Source organism: Halichoerus grypus, chromosome 10, assembly GCF_964656455.1.
Source record: "Halichoerus grypus chromosome 10, mHalGry1.hap1.1, whole genome shotgun sequence".
Classification (NCBI taxonomy): Eukaryota; Metazoa; Chordata; class Mammalia; order Carnivora; family Phocidae; genus Halichoerus; species Halichoerus grypus.
In genome coordinates, this window is record NC_135721.1 from 28,649,065 (window position 1) to 28,667,214 (window position 18,150).

An 18,150-nucleotide genomic window follows, 5' to 3' on the forward strand; every position below is an offset into this window, starting at 1 on the left:
GAAATCCATCTTGTTGAGTAATTTGGGGGTGGGGAGAGGGAGATATGATGTCATCGTGGTCACACAGTACCCAACTCACTGAATTCTGTAAACACACACACACACACACAAATGCGTTACTTACAAATACAGAGAGTTTAATTTAGCCAGTCATTTAATAAAGAATAAAGTATCTCATCTTTATTTGTTCTGTTACACACCACATGATAAAGACAAGACATATAAACTGGAATTAAATCATTTTCAATTTTTTATTTTAAATTAAAACAAAATACACCACCATACTTATGCTGTCAGGAAGAGGGTTTTCTGTTATCGATCCTGCTGCAGCTTCACGTCTTTTTTTTCTCTCATGTTTTAAATGGAAATGTTTCATATGCCTTCAATCTAACAATAGTCAAAAAATTATTCTGGATCAACACATACAAAATTCAGGGAGAGAAGCAGCTTATTGGAGTCCACACAAATTGCAAGATAAAATACGAGTCAGTGTATTTGGGGGGGGTGGCAATTTATTAAATCTGAATTTTTTATGTCACAGTCATTGACTGAAAATGAAGAAAAAATATATTTCCCGTTCTTTTTATTTCTGTTTTGAAGGTTCAGCAGAATAAATTTCACAGAAGACAAATATTGAGGAAAATGAAACAATTCTTCAAGACATCCTGGTATTTCTTAAAAGGTTCTCAGGCAATCTCCCAGTTAAATAAGTTGCTCTAGAAAACCTCACACCAACGTTTTCAAATTGACCTCCTTTTACCCTGTTACATGACTGGAAATCACCTTAAAATTCAATATCAGAGGATGAACTTTTCTGGTTCAATTTCTCAAGTGTTCTAATTGTAATTATATCCAATTTGTTGGTAGCGGCTCAAGGACGTGAGAGCTGCCCTCTCTGTCCCTACTTGCTTGTCCTCCTCTCCTTGCATGAAAGCCCTACAATAAACAAGGAACACACAATTGTGCTCTGTGATTCACTCCTGCTTATGATTGTCCCTGGGTGCTTGCCTGTAGGAAGACACTGGAGAGTCACTGAAAAGGAGGGCAATTTCTTAGCCATTAGTTTGTAAGAATCACGGCTGCCCCGAATGATTTATAACATGAACATCATGACCTAGATGTTCTCAGAAGGTATTGGTCTCCCCAATCCCCTTTCACGGGCCTCCTGAGTTATTTTCCTTAGAAAGAGTGCATCTAAAAGCTAATAGTTTTGAGTATAAGCTTTAGTACATGTTTGAACTTTTGCTTCATGTCAGGCTAACCTAAAAAATTGGGAAATTCAATCTCATCCTGTTGTGAGAACTAATCAACTCTGACACGACTGAAGAGAGTGTTCGAGCTCAGAGATCGGCACTAGCTGGTGCCCATACACTGGCAGGGAGATCATGCAAACTAGTCTCTGCAGGGATGGTTCTCCAGGGTGAGGGTTGGAGGCAAAGCCCCCCTCACCTAAGCTCAGGTGCACAAGGCAGAAGAGTAGTATATGCTCTATCCTAAAGAAAATGGCCCGGGTTAAAATGAGAGAGTTTGGAAAGGTGAATGGAACCACAGATAAACCATATTCTCCAAACTGGGATTTAAGTGGCCAGACTCTCTGTCTTAGGATCCAGCAGATTTCCTTGATGAATGGGGGGGTCCTCAGGGAATGGTGCCCTGGGTAGAAGAATCAGGACAGGGAGTAAACCCTAACTTGGTTTGTTATGAAGGATGCCTGTATCAGTCAGGTCAGCCTAGGGTATGCTACAGTAAAAATTATCCCAAAATCTGAGTTGTTCAAAAATTCATTTCTCACTCAGGCTGTGTGTCCATTAGGGGTCGGCTGGGGAGCTCTACTCTGTTAATTCTCTGTCAGGAACCCAGATGAAGGGAGAGTTTATCTGTGTGCAGTCATGTTTGCTCTGGCAGAAAAATGAGGATGTGGTCAATCATATACCAGCCTTTAAAATTCATCCTGCAAGTGACACTTGTCACTTCTGTTATTATTTCATTGGTCATCGCAAATCATGTGGTCACATCTAACTCTAAGGGGGCAGGGAGAAATAACCCTCCCATGTGCCCAATAGGAGGACTAAAAATATTTCATGAGCAGCATTCATGACTACCAAAATGTCCGCTTCACTAGGATGTGTCATGGCTGTGGGTAGGGGGTCGTCTGAAATGAAAGTGTGTCTGAACAGTTTGCTGTTTGGTGGATATGTGACAATAGTTCAACATTCACATGTCCAGCCCCAACTCAGTCCTCTCCTTGACCTGGGTATAAATTTTAGGTGTCAATTTCTGTGGTAGGCAGATTAATGGTCTCTGTCCCCCAAAGATGTCCATGTCTTACTGGCCAAACACTTCTGGTGAAGGGGGACCTCACTGTCTCTCAAGATTATACTCTATGGATATGTTACCTTATGTGGCAAAATGAACTTTGCAGAGATGATTAAGGTAAGGATCTTGGGATGGGGAAACTATCATGGTTTTTCCAGATAGGCCCAATGTTTTATCACAAGGACCCTTATAAGAGGGAGACAGGAGTGTGAGTCAGAGAAAGAGAGAGATTTGGCTTTGAAGATGGAGGAAGGGGCTACCAGCCAAGGAATGCAGGCAGCCTCTAGGAGCTGGAAAAGGTAAGAAAATAGTCTCTACCAGAGCGTCCAGGAAGAACACAGCCTTGCCTACACCTTGATTTTAGTACAGTTATTTCAGACTTCTGAACTCCAGAAGGGTAAGAGAATAAAATTGTTTATTTCAAGCCACTAAGGTTGTGGTGACTTGTTCTAGTAGCAATAGGAAGCTAATACCATGTCCCACAAAATATGATGGAAGATGACCATATTTGGAATGGGCAGGGGGAATGACAAGATGCACTGCTGCAAAACTGCCTTGTTGGTACATGATGAGTAGGAATTCCACTGCCAGCACTCAATCCCATTGACCCAGGAGGGCAGGCGGCCCCAGCTCCAAGGGGATCTCTAGCAAAAGGACCTGGTCCTAGCCCCTCGATGATGTTTGCGATAAGCAAACACCACCCCACATGCACAATAAAACATGAATTCCGTCTTGCTTTTCTTTCTCCATCCAACTTTTCCCTCTCCACATCCCAACTTCTCTCTCTGAGCTACAACTTCAGCTTTCATTTCATTTGAACCCAGGGGCAGAAACCACAGCTGGGCAAGGTGCTGTCATGATTGTCAGGACCTTAACCTGCAGAGCATTACACAGTTTCAGTATTGGCAGGAATCTGAAAAAGATATAGGGTCAACCACACACCCAAAACTTAAATCTGCTCTACAACTTCCCTCCAACATTAATAGCCAAACACTTCTGATGAGGGGGACCTCACTGTCTCTCAAGATAGCCTTTTCTATCTTTGCACAACTGGAAAGCTTCAGATCAGTATAAGCACATGGTTACTACTCATTGGTCCTTTTCCATCCTTGGAGATGGCTAAGAATATAGAATAGTTCTAATCCCACTTTTAAATGATGAGCCTTGAAACACTTAAAGATGTTTGTGAGATTTAAGAAAGAAAAATTGTTTCCCTTAGAAACAATGGCTAAAACACATGAGTGGCTTGGCAGGAATTTCTTCTTCAAATTAGTTTATCTCCATGTGAGAATAATATAATATTTTGATGACATAGATGGAAGATGATTAAAACCTGGATAGACCCTGATATTAAAGGTCCCAATTAAAATTATCACAGTGCAAGTTCTAAGGTAATGAGGGGAGAGGAGAGCACAGCCCCTGGGAGCCAGAAAGTGTGAGAAAGCTCAGGAAAGAAGCATAGCAGAATTTCTCTTGACCTGTCAGTGCACTGTATCCTCTTTATGACTTCATGGAGTCAGAGAGACTACCTTTCAAAAATGTCTTCGAGAATAAGTCAGCTTCATTGTTGAGTTATCTCATATGCAATAACGAATCAAACAGAGGACTTTGAGGCAATTGTCATTTTTTTTTTTTTTTTTAGAATTAATTGACCCAGTTCTATATTGTCCATTTGCTTCCCATCCAAATCCATTACAGGTCTTTTTCTGCTCTGGTCTTTGTCTCAGTCAGCTGACCCCTAGGGTCAAAATGACCCAAACTTACTAGCCTGCTGGTTTCCAGTTGGGTTTGGTCAACAGAAGACAGTTGCAGAAGATAAGAGGGTGGGAGGAGAAAAGATTGGGTTATTTATTCTCCCTTCTTAGACAAAAGGATTCTGGCAGCTGCTATGATAGATCCTATAAGCCATTTCCTCCCACAGGGCTTCAGCTAGCTCCTGCAATGGACAGCAATCAGCAGCATCCAGCAGACAACAGTTCCTCAGACATACTTCTTATTTGGTTTCATAGCAGAATGCCTCAAAGAGACATTTACATTGAAAGGCTTTCCCCAGCACCTGATTTTCTGGCAAGTTCCAAAGTGAGGATTGCCAGCAAGTTCTGCCAGTGCAAAACCACAGCAACTTCTTTACCACCCAATGAGCCATGATTGTGTTGTTCAACAAATACTGACTCTTAGCATCCACCCTCCCCCCAGAATGGGTGGTTCTTCCTTGTATGTTCTCTCTTAACCAAAGATAGTGCTTATCATTATATCCACCATTCATACATTTCTTAGAATCCTGTTCTTACCAACAAATCCCTCGTTCTATTTCCATGTTATAGTTAATAATACTTCATATTAAATTTGGTCTGTTTGAATTACCATATGATTTCACTCTTCTTACTGAAACCTGACTGATACAATAGTGAACAACTCTTGGTAAAGTTTCTTGTACTTACATAGTAGTTGCATTCCTAAGATATTCAGGAATTATATAATGCTGCAAAATATAAGCTTTTTGTATATATGTAAAATGCAGTTAGGGTGCAGACTCAGGAAATTACAAACAGTTTTTTACCTGTGTGTAAGCAGGCCCCTTACAGCTGTACATATTGTGCACGACATTGTCCTATGGGGCCACCGTGCCCAGCAGATCTATGTCAGTGGTGCTTCCAAAAATCCCACAGTCCACAATCTGCACAACTGTATGTGGCAGCCCTATAATGTAGATATACCCATTCAGATATTTGAAAGTTGGGCAAGATGTAGGACAATTCTTCCATGTGTAGGACCATCCCACCTATTTCAGTACACCCAACATCTCCGAACTCCATCCATTCTATAACAGTACCACATCCTAGTCATTCCGACAAGTGAAAATATCCCACACATTTACAAACTGCTCTGCTGGGAACAACAACCCACTCATGCCGCATTTCTCTGATCTCCCCTGTAAGGGCTCATTCTTGCTCCAGTCACACCAATCTTCTTGATATTCTCTAACAAGTCCATATTCCCCCCTTCGAGAGACTTTGCAACTTATTTCTCTGCATGGAATGCTCTTAGGCTTAATATCTCCAAACTCACTTTCACTCCCTTCAGACTCCTGCCCAAATGTCATCTTATCAGAGTCCTTCTCTGGCCCACCCTATATAAGATAGAAATCCCGCACCCACCCCAGCACTCCTCATCACTCTTATCTCGCTTTATTTTTCTTAACATCATGACCACTGTCAATAGCACTGTACATTTTACTGAGTTACCTATTTTCTGTATCCCTCACTAGCACTTAAGCAACTTGAGACCAGGGACTTGACCTGTTGTGTTTACTGCTGTATCCTCAACACTGAGAACAGTGCGTTACTTATACTAGGCACCCAATGATTATTTGTGGAATGGATAGTCTGTGGTAACAACTTCACTCATAGTAGCACATGCTCAGTAACCCTCCTTTCCCTGTTCCTCCAAGTCAATGAGTTCAATCACTTTACTTCCTTTATCCTCCTCCCCACCCCAAACTTGAATTGCACTGCCCCAAAGTAGAATGGATCAGAGTGTCAGCAAGCCCTATGTTCGAATATTAGAATATTAGAGCACATTGATTTTTCTTGTGGGGATAAATGCAGAATAGCTTTCAGATGAGGAGATGTGTGATTTCCCTAAGTTTATTTAATGTAAGTGTGCCTTCCATATAAGTTTGGAAGGCAAAGATAAGAGTAGAAACTGGACCTGCCATGACACAAATCACTTAGAACACATTATCATATTTAATCTGTACAGCCATCTTGAAAAAATAGATCAAACTAAAGCTATTTCACCTAGGAGAAAACTCAGGTTCAGTGATATTAAGTTTCTATCAGAGTGCAATTCAAAACCATGTCTTTCTGACTCCGGAATGTGTGGTTGTTTTACCACATCACTGAAACGAGACAATGAAATATGTTGAGCACAAGTGCAATTTCTTCACAATTCAAGTACCATTTTAAGGGTAAATGCTTCTAGAGAAATATCCTGATTCATTTCTAAGAGTATTTATTCCATGCTCATTTATGAGTAGTATCTAGAAACACATAAAGTCAACTCTCCCTCATCTTTAGATGAATTATGCAAAATTTTGGCTTGCCCATGGCAAACTTTTGTTTAAAGCCGGTTTATTAACCAAGGGCACCAACTCTGCTTAATGAATTGCTTTGTTGATATTATTGGCAGTTTGTATTCTGCCTACTTAATTACTGTGTTCTAAAATAATCAATCTTTTTTGTCTTAGCAAGGCCAAGGCAAATTATGAGATGGAGAGATGCTTCTGTGCTCCTCCCATCCCTTCCTTGTTAGGATCTGGCTAGAAAACAGAGAAACAAAAAGAAGAGAGACTACAAGGAGAATTGCTTACTTCACAGTAGGTCTGACCTCTACAGGTCAATAACCAGAATCCAGGTAGGCCAGTATCCATCCCAGTAGCCAGTGTTCAGCTGGTATTGGACCAGTGGTCTTAACCTTAGAAGTCAAAGAGATATTAATCATTTCTATGTGCACAGTATTGAGTGTTTTCTATATTATTATTTAATTCTCACAATATGAAGATTTACTCTTAGCTCCAATTTACACATGAGATGTTGAAAACCTTGACTAAATTTAAATATAAAGGAGCTAGAATCTCACCCAGGTCCATTTGATTCCAGGGCCTGTGCCCTTGACTACTGAACTATGGTGGAGGACAGGAATGTTCCATGTCAGAGAGGGCTGGAGCATCTCAATTCCCAGTGCTAGTCTGTGGAAGCAGAAACTTATATAGAAGAGGACATGATCCATACCCCTGGCCACGAGCAAGACACAACCAAGTCGGCCCAGGCTCTAACTAAGTGTACCAGGGCTCAGGGCAGGCTCCAAATTCCAGCCAGGAGCTAGAATGCCAGAGCAAGAGAGAAGACTGAGGACAAGAGCCTCAAGTAAATGAGCACAACAGGAGGAAAGAAATACACGTCAGGTATATGAGTGCCTGGGGCTCATCCCAGGCACACCAGTCCCCTGGTGACATATATAACCTGTGATTCCACAAATCACTGTGTCTCACTTAGGTAAGGCACTGCACACAGCATCTCAAAAGCTTCTGGATGGAGCTATATAAAAGGACCTAACTGCAGTAAAAAGATTGCAGAAGAAGACCTTAAAATCCAACAAAAAAATTATCAAAACTCTTACACATACACAGCATTATCTGCTTCATTCATTCCACTAATATTTCCTGAGAACACACTATATACCAGACACTTTTCTTGAGTTTAGACTTTTGAGATCCTATCCAAATTTGAATAGTCTAAATATGTAGTTTTGTTTGTCTCTCCAGATTTGCACTTATTTTTAACCACCTTATTCTTGACTTGTGTTTCCTGAAACTTGACTATAGTAGAAGTTTTCCAGGTAGAGGAAGGGAAGGGAATTCCAGGCCAGGAAGTGAGTGGCATGAACAGACAACCTGAAATGTGAAAGATCTCTATCTGCTCTGGGGAAAGGTGAGAAGTACACATGGGTGAAACATAAAATCAGGGACATGGTAAGTGGGGATGACAGAGTCACCATCTTTATTTTGCTCTGTGGGGGAAATTTCAGATCATGGAGGTAGATGATGTAGAAATAGTTGGAGGCAGGTAAGGCTTTCATGTGGTACTTCATATCACACTCCTCCCACCTGATTGTTCTAGCTTTCGGTCCATCTCATTTTCAGGAGGAATGTGCTTTGAAATCCAATCATTTCAATTTAGGATCTGTTCCAAGGAAGGTTGATTTCTGGGAGAAAAACTTGGATAGGTTCCCAGCCTCTCCTCAGCTCCGTCTTCATTCACAGCATGGTTTCCTCATTCTCTTTGATGTCAAATTTCAGAACATCATCGGGTGTAACCCATATTCAAACATAAGTTCAATAAACCCATCCAAAACCAAATTCAAATGTTCTCACAATATTCCTCATTTTAGATTGGCCATGTGTTGATCTGATTCACTCCCCAGATTTGAAAGTCTTCTCTTTCTAGCCACAGTAAATCAACGGTTGGCCCTAAACAAGAGTGCCCCCGCTAAGGGGACAATTAGGGCTGAAATCCAGCACCAGTTCTGCTCGTTGTGGAACTGACAGGAGGCCATGTCCACCCCCAAAATAAAGCGTCTGGCTCTTTCCATACCAAGAAACTGTTTAGGCTATCAGAGGCCATTTGGCCCAACAGGAAAAAAATAAGCCTAAATGACACAGTCCTATTTCTGTTGAAAAGAATAATGACAAAAGAGAAATAATTTTGTCTAGAAGAAAAGGAGTTGAACTCTAGGACAATAACAAAATGTGATTTTATATAAAATAATACAATTCATGGGGCGCCTGGGTGGCTCAGTCAGTTAAGCATCTGATTCTTTTTTTTTTTTTAAGATTTTATTTATCTATTTAGTGAAAGAGCACGAGTGGGCAAGCAGGGTGTGGAACCTGCTTTGGATTCTTTCCCTCCCTCTCCCTCTATCCCTCCCCCCTCCCTCTCTAAATAAATAAATAAATAAATAAATGAACAAAGATAATAATACAATGCATGCAAATAAGTGCTTATCATACAGTAAGCAGAACAATGATGGCTACTTGTTACTGTTATCAGTAATAATAATAATATTATTATTATTGTTGTTACTATTTTCAGGATATTGAGAGTATTTATGTAATTGACTTAAAAAGAGTTACAAATGAATCCACAGCTAATATGCTATCATTTCAGTGTAAATTGAATATAGCAATTCTGATCTATAAAAGAAGACTTAAACTCTGTCATGATGTTTTTTTTTTAAAAGGTGATGCCAATATGGCAGTTTTTTAACTATTAACAGAACTGGGTGGGAAGGTATTCCAGAGTTATATTATTCTTGTTTATTTTCAGGATGCTTAAAATTTTTCCTAATTTTATGTAATATATAAACATTCCCATCTCCCCAAATGGAAAACTTAGCCTTGCTACTGGGAGTGGGAGCAAGGAATCTCTGACACTAAGTCAAGTGGCTGAGATCTGGTCGCCTTTACTTCCTCTGTGACCTTGAGCTGGTCATTTCACCTCAAGCATTTTCTCACCTGTAAGATCTGAGAATCAGACTAGATGATTGAGGTTCTTCACTCTCAAATTTTACGACCAAGTCTACTCTTTGGCAGCTAAAAAAGATGGGGCTAATTTTAATGCATATTGTCTGCCCCGTATCTTGCATATAACTGATTGCAAATGCCTAGAAGCTAAATAAAGGGTCAAAAAAGTGCCATCTGTTTCTATTACCAATTACTTTATGAAGCTGCCTCAAGTTTTAAAAAAAATTTAGTGAAAAACAGAAGTTGGCAGGAAATGTGCTGTAAACAATATCACCCCCACACATTTATTGAATAATTCATAACCAGTATGTGGTAGAAGCATAATTTTTAAATGACATTTCCTCCAAATACCTGAGTTTTCTGACATCAGTAGCAAATGATTTAGTTGGCATTATTTTGAAAGTCACAGTGTTTAAAGATTAACGTCTCAAATTTAAATTTATTTTATTCTTATCAATTTCCTTTGAATCAATTTTACTGTATTATATTGGAATGAAATATTTGCCACAGTTGACTATCCCCCCTTATTGCTTTTCACGTATCCATTTTATATATTCTTTATTCAGTGTTTTTCCCATTGAAACATTCCATTTTTCCTCACCAATGAGACCCTTCACTTTTATTCAAACTGCATAAAATAATCTTGCCATTTGATAATATAAGAATATTCTATTTAATTATAGAAGGAGAAATATTACTTCCATGATTTTCGATCTGATACAATGAAAAGCATAATTGTTTCATTTTATTTTACTCACCTGGTCAGTACTAGCTCATCACTTAAGAGCCTGGTGATATTGGTCATTACTCAATCTCTGCATATTGCGGCCTCCTTATCTGTACCGTGTATCAACAGAGCAAGAGTTCTGAAAATCAGAGATAAAAATAAAATCAATATATTAAGTCCTCACTATTTATTAGTCATTACTATTATTGCTATTACTGTCACCAGTGTTGTTTTATTGAAGACTGTTGACCTACTTTGGATTTGCTGCAGATCCCCAGAGTAGGAATGTTACAACAGAGAGAGCCTGGCTGAGGGGATAAGGCAGGTGGCAGGTTCTAGAGATGAACTGCCTGACCTCAAACCCAACTCTGCCACTTATGGATGGGGAAGTCCTGAGTCAATTATAGAACTTCTCGAAGCCTCAGTGTTCTAGGCTTCAAAAGAAGGCTAGTAACAGTACCTACTTTACTGGGTTTAGTACAGAAAATTTCTTTAGTGCCAACCACTTAGTAAGTGCTCAATAAATAGTAGCTATTAGCACTTAAAATTTATTCTTCTTTACTATAAAAGCAACACAAGTTTATTCTAAAACTCAAAGAAGAGCTTTTTTAACTATAATAATACAAAAAATTCAATTTGTTTTACACAAAACGACTAAGTGTTTCTCAGTTTGCACAATCCCAGATAAGTAGTCTACACCACAGAGTTAGCCAAAATCTTATGTAGCTTTCTCCTAGCACCTAGTGTGTTCCCAACTATCTAAATATTCCTTTCTCATTCTGAAATGATTATCTTACAGGAGAAAACCTCCATCATCTCCACAAAATCTGAACATCCTTTCTCCTTGTCCCAACTAAAAAAGCAAAATGCATGCAGACTCAAATGCAAAACTGTTGGTGCATTTTATTCTTTGGTCTGTGTTTGTAGTCCCGATTCTAGATACATCCACAGACTGTATAACATCTGGTGGGAAACTTTTCCAATAATCTAGGTCTTTGGCATCATGTTGAAAAATTGGATGATTGATTGTTCCTGCCATTTTTATAAATCCAGATGTTTAGATTTCCTGAAGGCCTGGCCCAAGTGTTGGTTTGTTCTTGGAAAGAGATTGCAGCCTGAGCATCATGAAATTCAGAGCTTTATTTGATAAACCTACTCAGCAAAGTGCCCTATATACTTAATCTCATACATGCTACTTGATTTGTTATTCAACCAAACTGTTCATTGAAAAGGCATTGAAAGGATTCTAAAGATGCTATACTCAGGAAGTGTATTAGCAACAGGGTACAAAAATGAATAAACAATCATTAAATGGCACTTGCGCATTTTAGGTACAGACTCCAGACTTCCGTAGATTCACTTCATGGCCTGAAAAAGACGTAGTTAAGTTTATCTTATGGTTGAGTTGTGTTCTCAATGCCCTGTTGGTAGTTCAAATAAATTTACCCAATAGCAAAAGTTATAAAGGATGGTAAAGCTCCAAGGCCAGTCCACAAAAATCTACTTAACTGGCAGCAAAGCTGCATGTTATTAACCAATTCCCAGAGCTCTGCCTTCAGTCTCCTTGGTCCTGCTGTCCCAGGACTTTCAGAGACTTAGCATCCTGACCCCTAAACTGCTCTAAGCTGAGGCTTTCCTAAGCTATAACCCCTGATCTCAGCAACTTCAGACCCTGAAGGGCTGACCAGCTGTGGAGAACAGGGCCTCAGGGAGGTTCTGTTGCTAGGCAGCCTTCACCTCAGGAAAGCAAGATTTAAAACATGTGGACACACCAGTAATATTTACTGCCTTAATTTTCCCTCCAGTTTATACTTCTCAGCATCTAATTTTATAACACCCGGTATTTCCCACTTTTAATGTCTTTCTAGTCTTATTTTTTTATTCTTAGTCTTTTAGTGGTCAATCTTTTAAAGATGAACCTGAGGAATTTTAATTTGCAATAATAAACCCACAGTGGTTCATAAATTTGGTTCCTCCTTCCCTAACACCAACAAATTGAGTCCTGGAATTACCAATAAATGACCAAAAATATGAAAAATGTTGGCAATTCAATGTGAATTAAAGAAAAGAAAAATTAAGGAAACCTCACATATATTGAATGTCACATTATCTTGAAAATGTATGCATTGCATATCTTTATTTATTGTTTTCTGGTTCATCCTCAGCTCAGGCATCTATTCCCAGAGCCTTCCCTTATCCCACCTCCATCTCCGGGTTTATGTGTCTCCTCTGTTTCTATACTTTTTTATGCCTCTCCGTGTAATTGCCTTTACCACATTGCATTCAAATGTCTATGTATAGACCTGTCTCTTCAATTAGACCACAACCTTCTTGAAGGCAAGAATTTTTACTTCTCTCTCCTCTTATCCCCAGCACTTAACACCTGTATATAGAAGGTGCTCAAAAAGCTTTTATGAATAAATTAGCCTCTATGAGGTACCAAACATTATGATACATACTTTATAAATAACATAATCTATAAATATGTTAAAATTATAAGTATTATCACATTTAATTCCAGCAAAAACATTGTGAAATAGGTATGACGATTGCCAGTTTAATGGAGCAATAATCAAGCAATCAGAAAGGGTCAGAACTGGAACTGAAAGCCAGGGGGAAAGATCTCCAAAGCCCAGTGTCTACCACTGTTTCCCATTGCTTGTGTGAGCTATTGGCACTGCAGGATGATGCATTATTCACTTTTTTCCAAAATAAGCCCATCTACTTGTTCTCTTCCATTAATAGGTAACCAAGAATCAGTAAGGTTTGCTTGTAATTATCTTATCTTAGACATTACACTTAAGAGGCTAGTCAAGTGCACATTTTTCTATTGATGTCCAAGTGACAGGATTCACCATGTACCTTCAATATAATAGCTGAGAGATAACACCACCAGAAATCTCATGGGGCCCTTGAGTATGAGCTGCGTAGGCTATACATGAAAAACCCTGCCTTCTAAAATCTGGGTTTTATCAGCTGTTAAAAGGGTTTGGAGATAATGAAGATCCTTCTGGCCCTTGTGGGCACCATCATCATGAATTCATAGATAAAATAGAGTCTGCACACACATTTGGAAAACACCACTGGCTTGTATTCTCTGTAGTCTTACATTTTCCAGTCACAGATTCCAGGATCAAAGAAGAAGTCTGGAATAATCAATGACAACAGCTGGATAAGACAGAAAAGCAGAGCTCACTCATTTCCAAATGGCAACAAAATGATAAGGAGAACAAGTTTCAGGACCCCAGTGCCCTGTTCCAGAGAGTGACAAGATTAAAAAAGATAAGACATTGCTGCCAAGGAGAGGAATTAGCTCAGAGAACTTGGAAGGTGACTCCAAGACACATGGTCAGAGCATGGGTTCCCAGTCAATCCTTTAGTCCAGATGCAAGATGAGGCCTGCCCTTGGGGAACATTGTGAAGGCTCTAGATTAGCATAGGAGTTTGAGACATCTGGAAAAAGTAGGGCAAAAATAAAGGCCGTTTCTTGGTGAAAAGAAAACCCAGCGTGATATGGGCTAAGGAAGGAGGGATTGTTCAGTATATTTGGATCATGAGATCATTTTTAAGAAGGGATTCATCCATGTCTACCAATTTTAATTGAATTTTTACCTCCAGCACTCTTTGTGGAATATTACAGCCCATTTTGGGATACATATGGAGGAAATCCATGTTCCCAGGTGATCTAGGGAATCTCATCCAAATAAAGATCTCCACCCTCCTACTCAGGTAATTCAAACTGGTGACAACTTCTCTGCTGGTGTATGTCCAGATTCAGCTTTCAGTCAAGGGAGCTGTTTCTGTCTAGTTCCCTTGCCCACAGTAAGCCTAAAACCTTGGCCCAACAAAGGAACTGGGAATTGGACTCCTCATGTAAACAAAAATCCTTTATCTAAAATCTGATTCTTTAGTGAAGAGGAAAATCTTTCCTTTAGTCCAATAGTAAAGTCACCCACTCCCTCTCTGTCCCTCCTTCCTTCTGTCTCTCCCTGCTTTGTTTTTTCTAAGTAATATTTTATAAGTGACAACAGGTTGCAGAAGACTGTGCTTAGCATTACCATATATCTACAGCTCAAGACAATAAATTCAAACAATAAAAGAGGATTTGTGACCACTGAGAAGAAACAGCAAAAAAAAAAAAAAAAAAATCACCTAAAAAATGTAACAAGATGCAGATTTTGCTAAACTTTTTTGAAAGCCTTCTATGCTATACAGAGTGCTTATGTGGTGTGATAGTGATAACATCCTGAGTTGCAAATCATGGCAACCCAATCTAAACTAATACATGAAAGTCAAGGGAATTCATTAGAAAGCCTCTAAAGAGTGGCACCAAACCTAGAGGGAAGACTCAGGAATGGAGCTGGGAACAGGGTGTCCTTCTGACCCAGACGATTTTGTAGGGAACCAGAACAGGTCCTCTCTCTTCCAATCTGTTTTCCTGTTTATCTGCTTGATTCTTCTTTCTAACTGCAGACCTTCCTCTGCCCATAAGTTCACAGGACAGGCCATGGTCACCACTAGCCACTCAGTTTTATGCTCTGCTGTACAAGTACTCAGAGGGAGACATCTCTCTGGTCTCCCAGTCTGTCTGTGTCCGTCTCTCTCCCATAGTTTCTATCTAGGCCTTAAATGAGTCACTGGATTAAGTAGTCCCAAATTAAGCTCGAAGATAGTGAATTGCCAGTAATACAGCTTAACTGATTTCAGAAAAACATATGACAAAATTTTCATGCTGTCAATAAAGATAAGATGGTAAAAGAGGAAACAAATGATAATACATTAAAACCACAGGGTTTTCAGCACCGAAAAGTACAATGGTTTGCAAATCCATGACTGGAATAACAAAGACCTACAAAGAAACATGAGAACAGCAGGAAAACAAAAATATGACTAAATATATGTGCTGTGTGTGTGTGGCTGTTATGTGTGTGAGTTGGACCCTCTGGGATGCAGACAGAGATGAAATTAGGAGCACAGAAAGCCTGGGGCAGGATAAGGCTATGACAGATGAAAGGAGGATGCAGGACCGGGCAGGTGGGCAAAGCTCAGATCACCATGTGGATCTGACCAAGTTTCACACAAACTAAAATGGCTGCTCCAGAGCAAAGATTGCCTGTTCGAGGAGGCCAGTGTTGGACAGGAATGGCCAGGCCCTAGTACCCCTGTCGTGCTCAGTTATCAGGGGGTTTCCAAAAAGTGCACAGCCCTGGCTGAAAAGCGGAGCTGGATCCTGAAGGCGTAACGGCAGGAAATGGTCTAACTGCACTCCCCTTGCAGCTGAATAGCAAATTCCTTCTTGAAGAGAGATTTAAGTGGCACAACTCTACTTTAGCAGTACATAAAAGTAGAATGATAAGAAGGTGGATAAAAGCCTGTATTCCCACCAGCAGAGAGAGCATGTTCATTTTTTTTCTTTTTATGCACCTTTACCAACTCTGAATATTATGATATGTGGTTGGTTTTTTTAGATTTTCAAGTTTTCTGTACATATCATTAAAAAGATTGTTTTTAACTTCATAGTTACGGGGACACAAAAATGTAGAATGAGATTTATCATTTGTCTTTACCTGCCCAGAATCTATCCCTCTTGTAGGAGCACCCCAATCTCTATTCTGGGAGAGTCGCCTCTCCTGTACATTGTACTGTGTTAATGTCAACGGAAGAGAAACACCAGTATTATGGCCTGAACTGTGTCCCTCCTCCACCAAAATTCATATGTTGAAGTCTTAATCCCTAGTTCTTCAGAACGTAACCATCTTTGGAGATAGAGTCTTTAAAGGTGTACGTTAAAATGAGGTCACGAGGGTGGGCCCTAATCCTATGTGACTGGTGTCTTTGTAAGGAGAGAACATTTAGACCCTGACAGGTACAGCAGAAAGACGTTGTGAAGACATCGGGAAAGTATGACCAGCTACACGCCACAGATCCCTCCCTCACAGCCCTCAGAAGGAACCAACCCAACTGACACATGGATGGACTTCTAGCCTCTACAGCTGCGAGGAAATACATTTGTGTTGTTTAGGCCACCTAGTCTGTGGTACTTTGTTACCGTCACGCTAGGAAATTAATATAGCCAACTTTCTGCTTCCCACTGTGAAGGAAGAGAGGAACACATGCTTCTACTAGCTATAGCCGAGACAAAGCTTGTGATTTGAGCTCAGCCAATCAGAAGCCAACTCCACACACTGACTCCCATCCTTTTTTTTTCCTTTTTTTTTTTTTATTATGTTATGTTAGGCACGTATTGCATGGAGCACTGGGTGTTATATGCAAACAGTGAATCACGGAACACTGTATCAAAAACTAATGATGTACTGGATGGTGGTGACTGACTGACTCCCATCCTGATGGGGATCAAAAGATAGAGCACAGTTGGAGGTCATACCCGGCTGCTAAAGTGCGATTAGCAGTGGCTCTCTGCCCAGGTCGTTCTGGCTGGGGACAGCTTTCTATGCCCCCTGACTCTTTAAACAGCACCCCTACCTACAGCCTGCCCCCTTCTCATGAGCATTCTCCTCCCCACTAATATCCTTCCAGCAAATTCCCCTGTCAGGATCACTTCTGCAGCTTCCAACTAGGAACCCCAACTGATACAAAAAGCTTACCCATCACTAAATAAATCACTTTGGCAGCAAAACTTAGGGTGGAGAAACTGTTCATTGGTCAGGTAACAAACATAAACATATCATCTACCTCCCTTCAAAAAAAAAAAAACTCCAAAAGGTAAATATAAAATCGCCTTCTCCAATGACTCAAGATGCAAATTTTGAGACATTACTACTAAGAAAGATTTTCCCCCAACTGTAGGTTATAGAGACATGCATGTTTTTTCACATTATTAACCACTTCCTATAAACCAAAATTTTAATACATTTGCCCTTGCCTTCTTCCTAATTTAACTTCAGCAAATTACGGGTAAAGATTTGTGAAACTGACTACATGTTTCACAATTTGTTGTGGTATTTAAGTGATTGGGTTTTTTTGGTCCAAATTTTCCATTCCTGTTTTGAGAAAGAATGACATAACCCCATTTCTTCCTGCACCACCCCACAGACCAGAGCCCAGAAACAAAAAAAAAAATCACATTATCTCAAAAATCTCAGTTAATACAACTAACTGAACAGTACCTGGATTTTCTTCTAGTTAAAAAACTTTATTATTTAACTAGAAGCAAATGGGGGGGGAATGGCAGAGAGAGCATCTTAAGCTGGCTTCCACGCCCAGTGCAAAGCCCTACGCAGGGCTCGATCTCACAACCCTGAGATCATGACATGAGCCAAAATGAAGTCGGGTGCTTAACCGATGGAGCCACCCAGGTGCCCCTACTTTGGTGTAATTTTAACTATATGATGTCTAGGCTCATTTCTCAAATTTCACCTGGAGTAAACTCCCATCATAGATTCAAATTGTCATTCTCAAGTTCTGTATCTGTGTTCTAGGGCTGCCATAAGAAACTACCACAGACTGAGTGAGTGGCTTAAAACAAAAATGTATTGTCTCATGGTTCTAGAGGCTAGAAATATGACATCAAGGCATCAGCAAGGCCATGCTCTCTCCAAAGGCTCTCGGGAAGAATGCTTCCTTGAATCTGCTGACTACTGGTGGTTGGCAGCAACACGTGGCATTCGTGGGCTTGTGGCTACATCGCTGCAGCCTTTGCCCCCAGTCTTCACGTGGCTTCTGCTGTGCATGTGCATGTCTGTCTGCTCTTCTTATAAAGACACAGCAGTGGGTTGTAACTCACCCTAATCCAGCATGACTGCATCTTAATTTAACTAATTACACCTGCAAAGACTTTATTTCCAAATAAGGTTACCTACTGAAGTTCCAGGTAGACATTTTTTGAAGGGGGGAGAGGAGAATTCCATGCAACCCAGTACGTGTTCAAACTGTCATGAATTCTGAAACACTTTATGCTGAATGAGCTTGTGCTATTCTTGAATCCTAAGCCTATGCCCATAATTCTGAGAGCAAATGGAAGAACCATGCAGATGAAAAATGGGAAGGGAAGTGGAAGTGTTAT

General features: G+C 40.0%; 1 long non-coding RNA gene across 2 annotated transcripts in view; it reads right to left on the reverse strand.

Annotated features, from left to right (window-relative positions):
- Nucleotides 1–227: 227 nt before the first annotated feature.
- The window catches only part of LOC144379339 (uncharacterized), a 79,509-nt gene continuing 61,586 nt past the window's right edge, over nucleotides 228–18,150 (reverse strand). For both annotated transcript variants that reach the window (XR_013442161.1, XR_013442162.1), the window contains exons 2-4: nucleotides 10,159–10,266; nucleotides 6,689–6,792; nucleotides 228–387 (exon numbers count right to left, since the gene is read on the reverse strand). This is a non-coding gene — a long non-coding RNA (uncharacterized LOC144379339). The remainder of the gene's footprint in view (nucleotides 388–6,688; nucleotides 6,793–10,158; nucleotides 10,267–18,150) is intronic.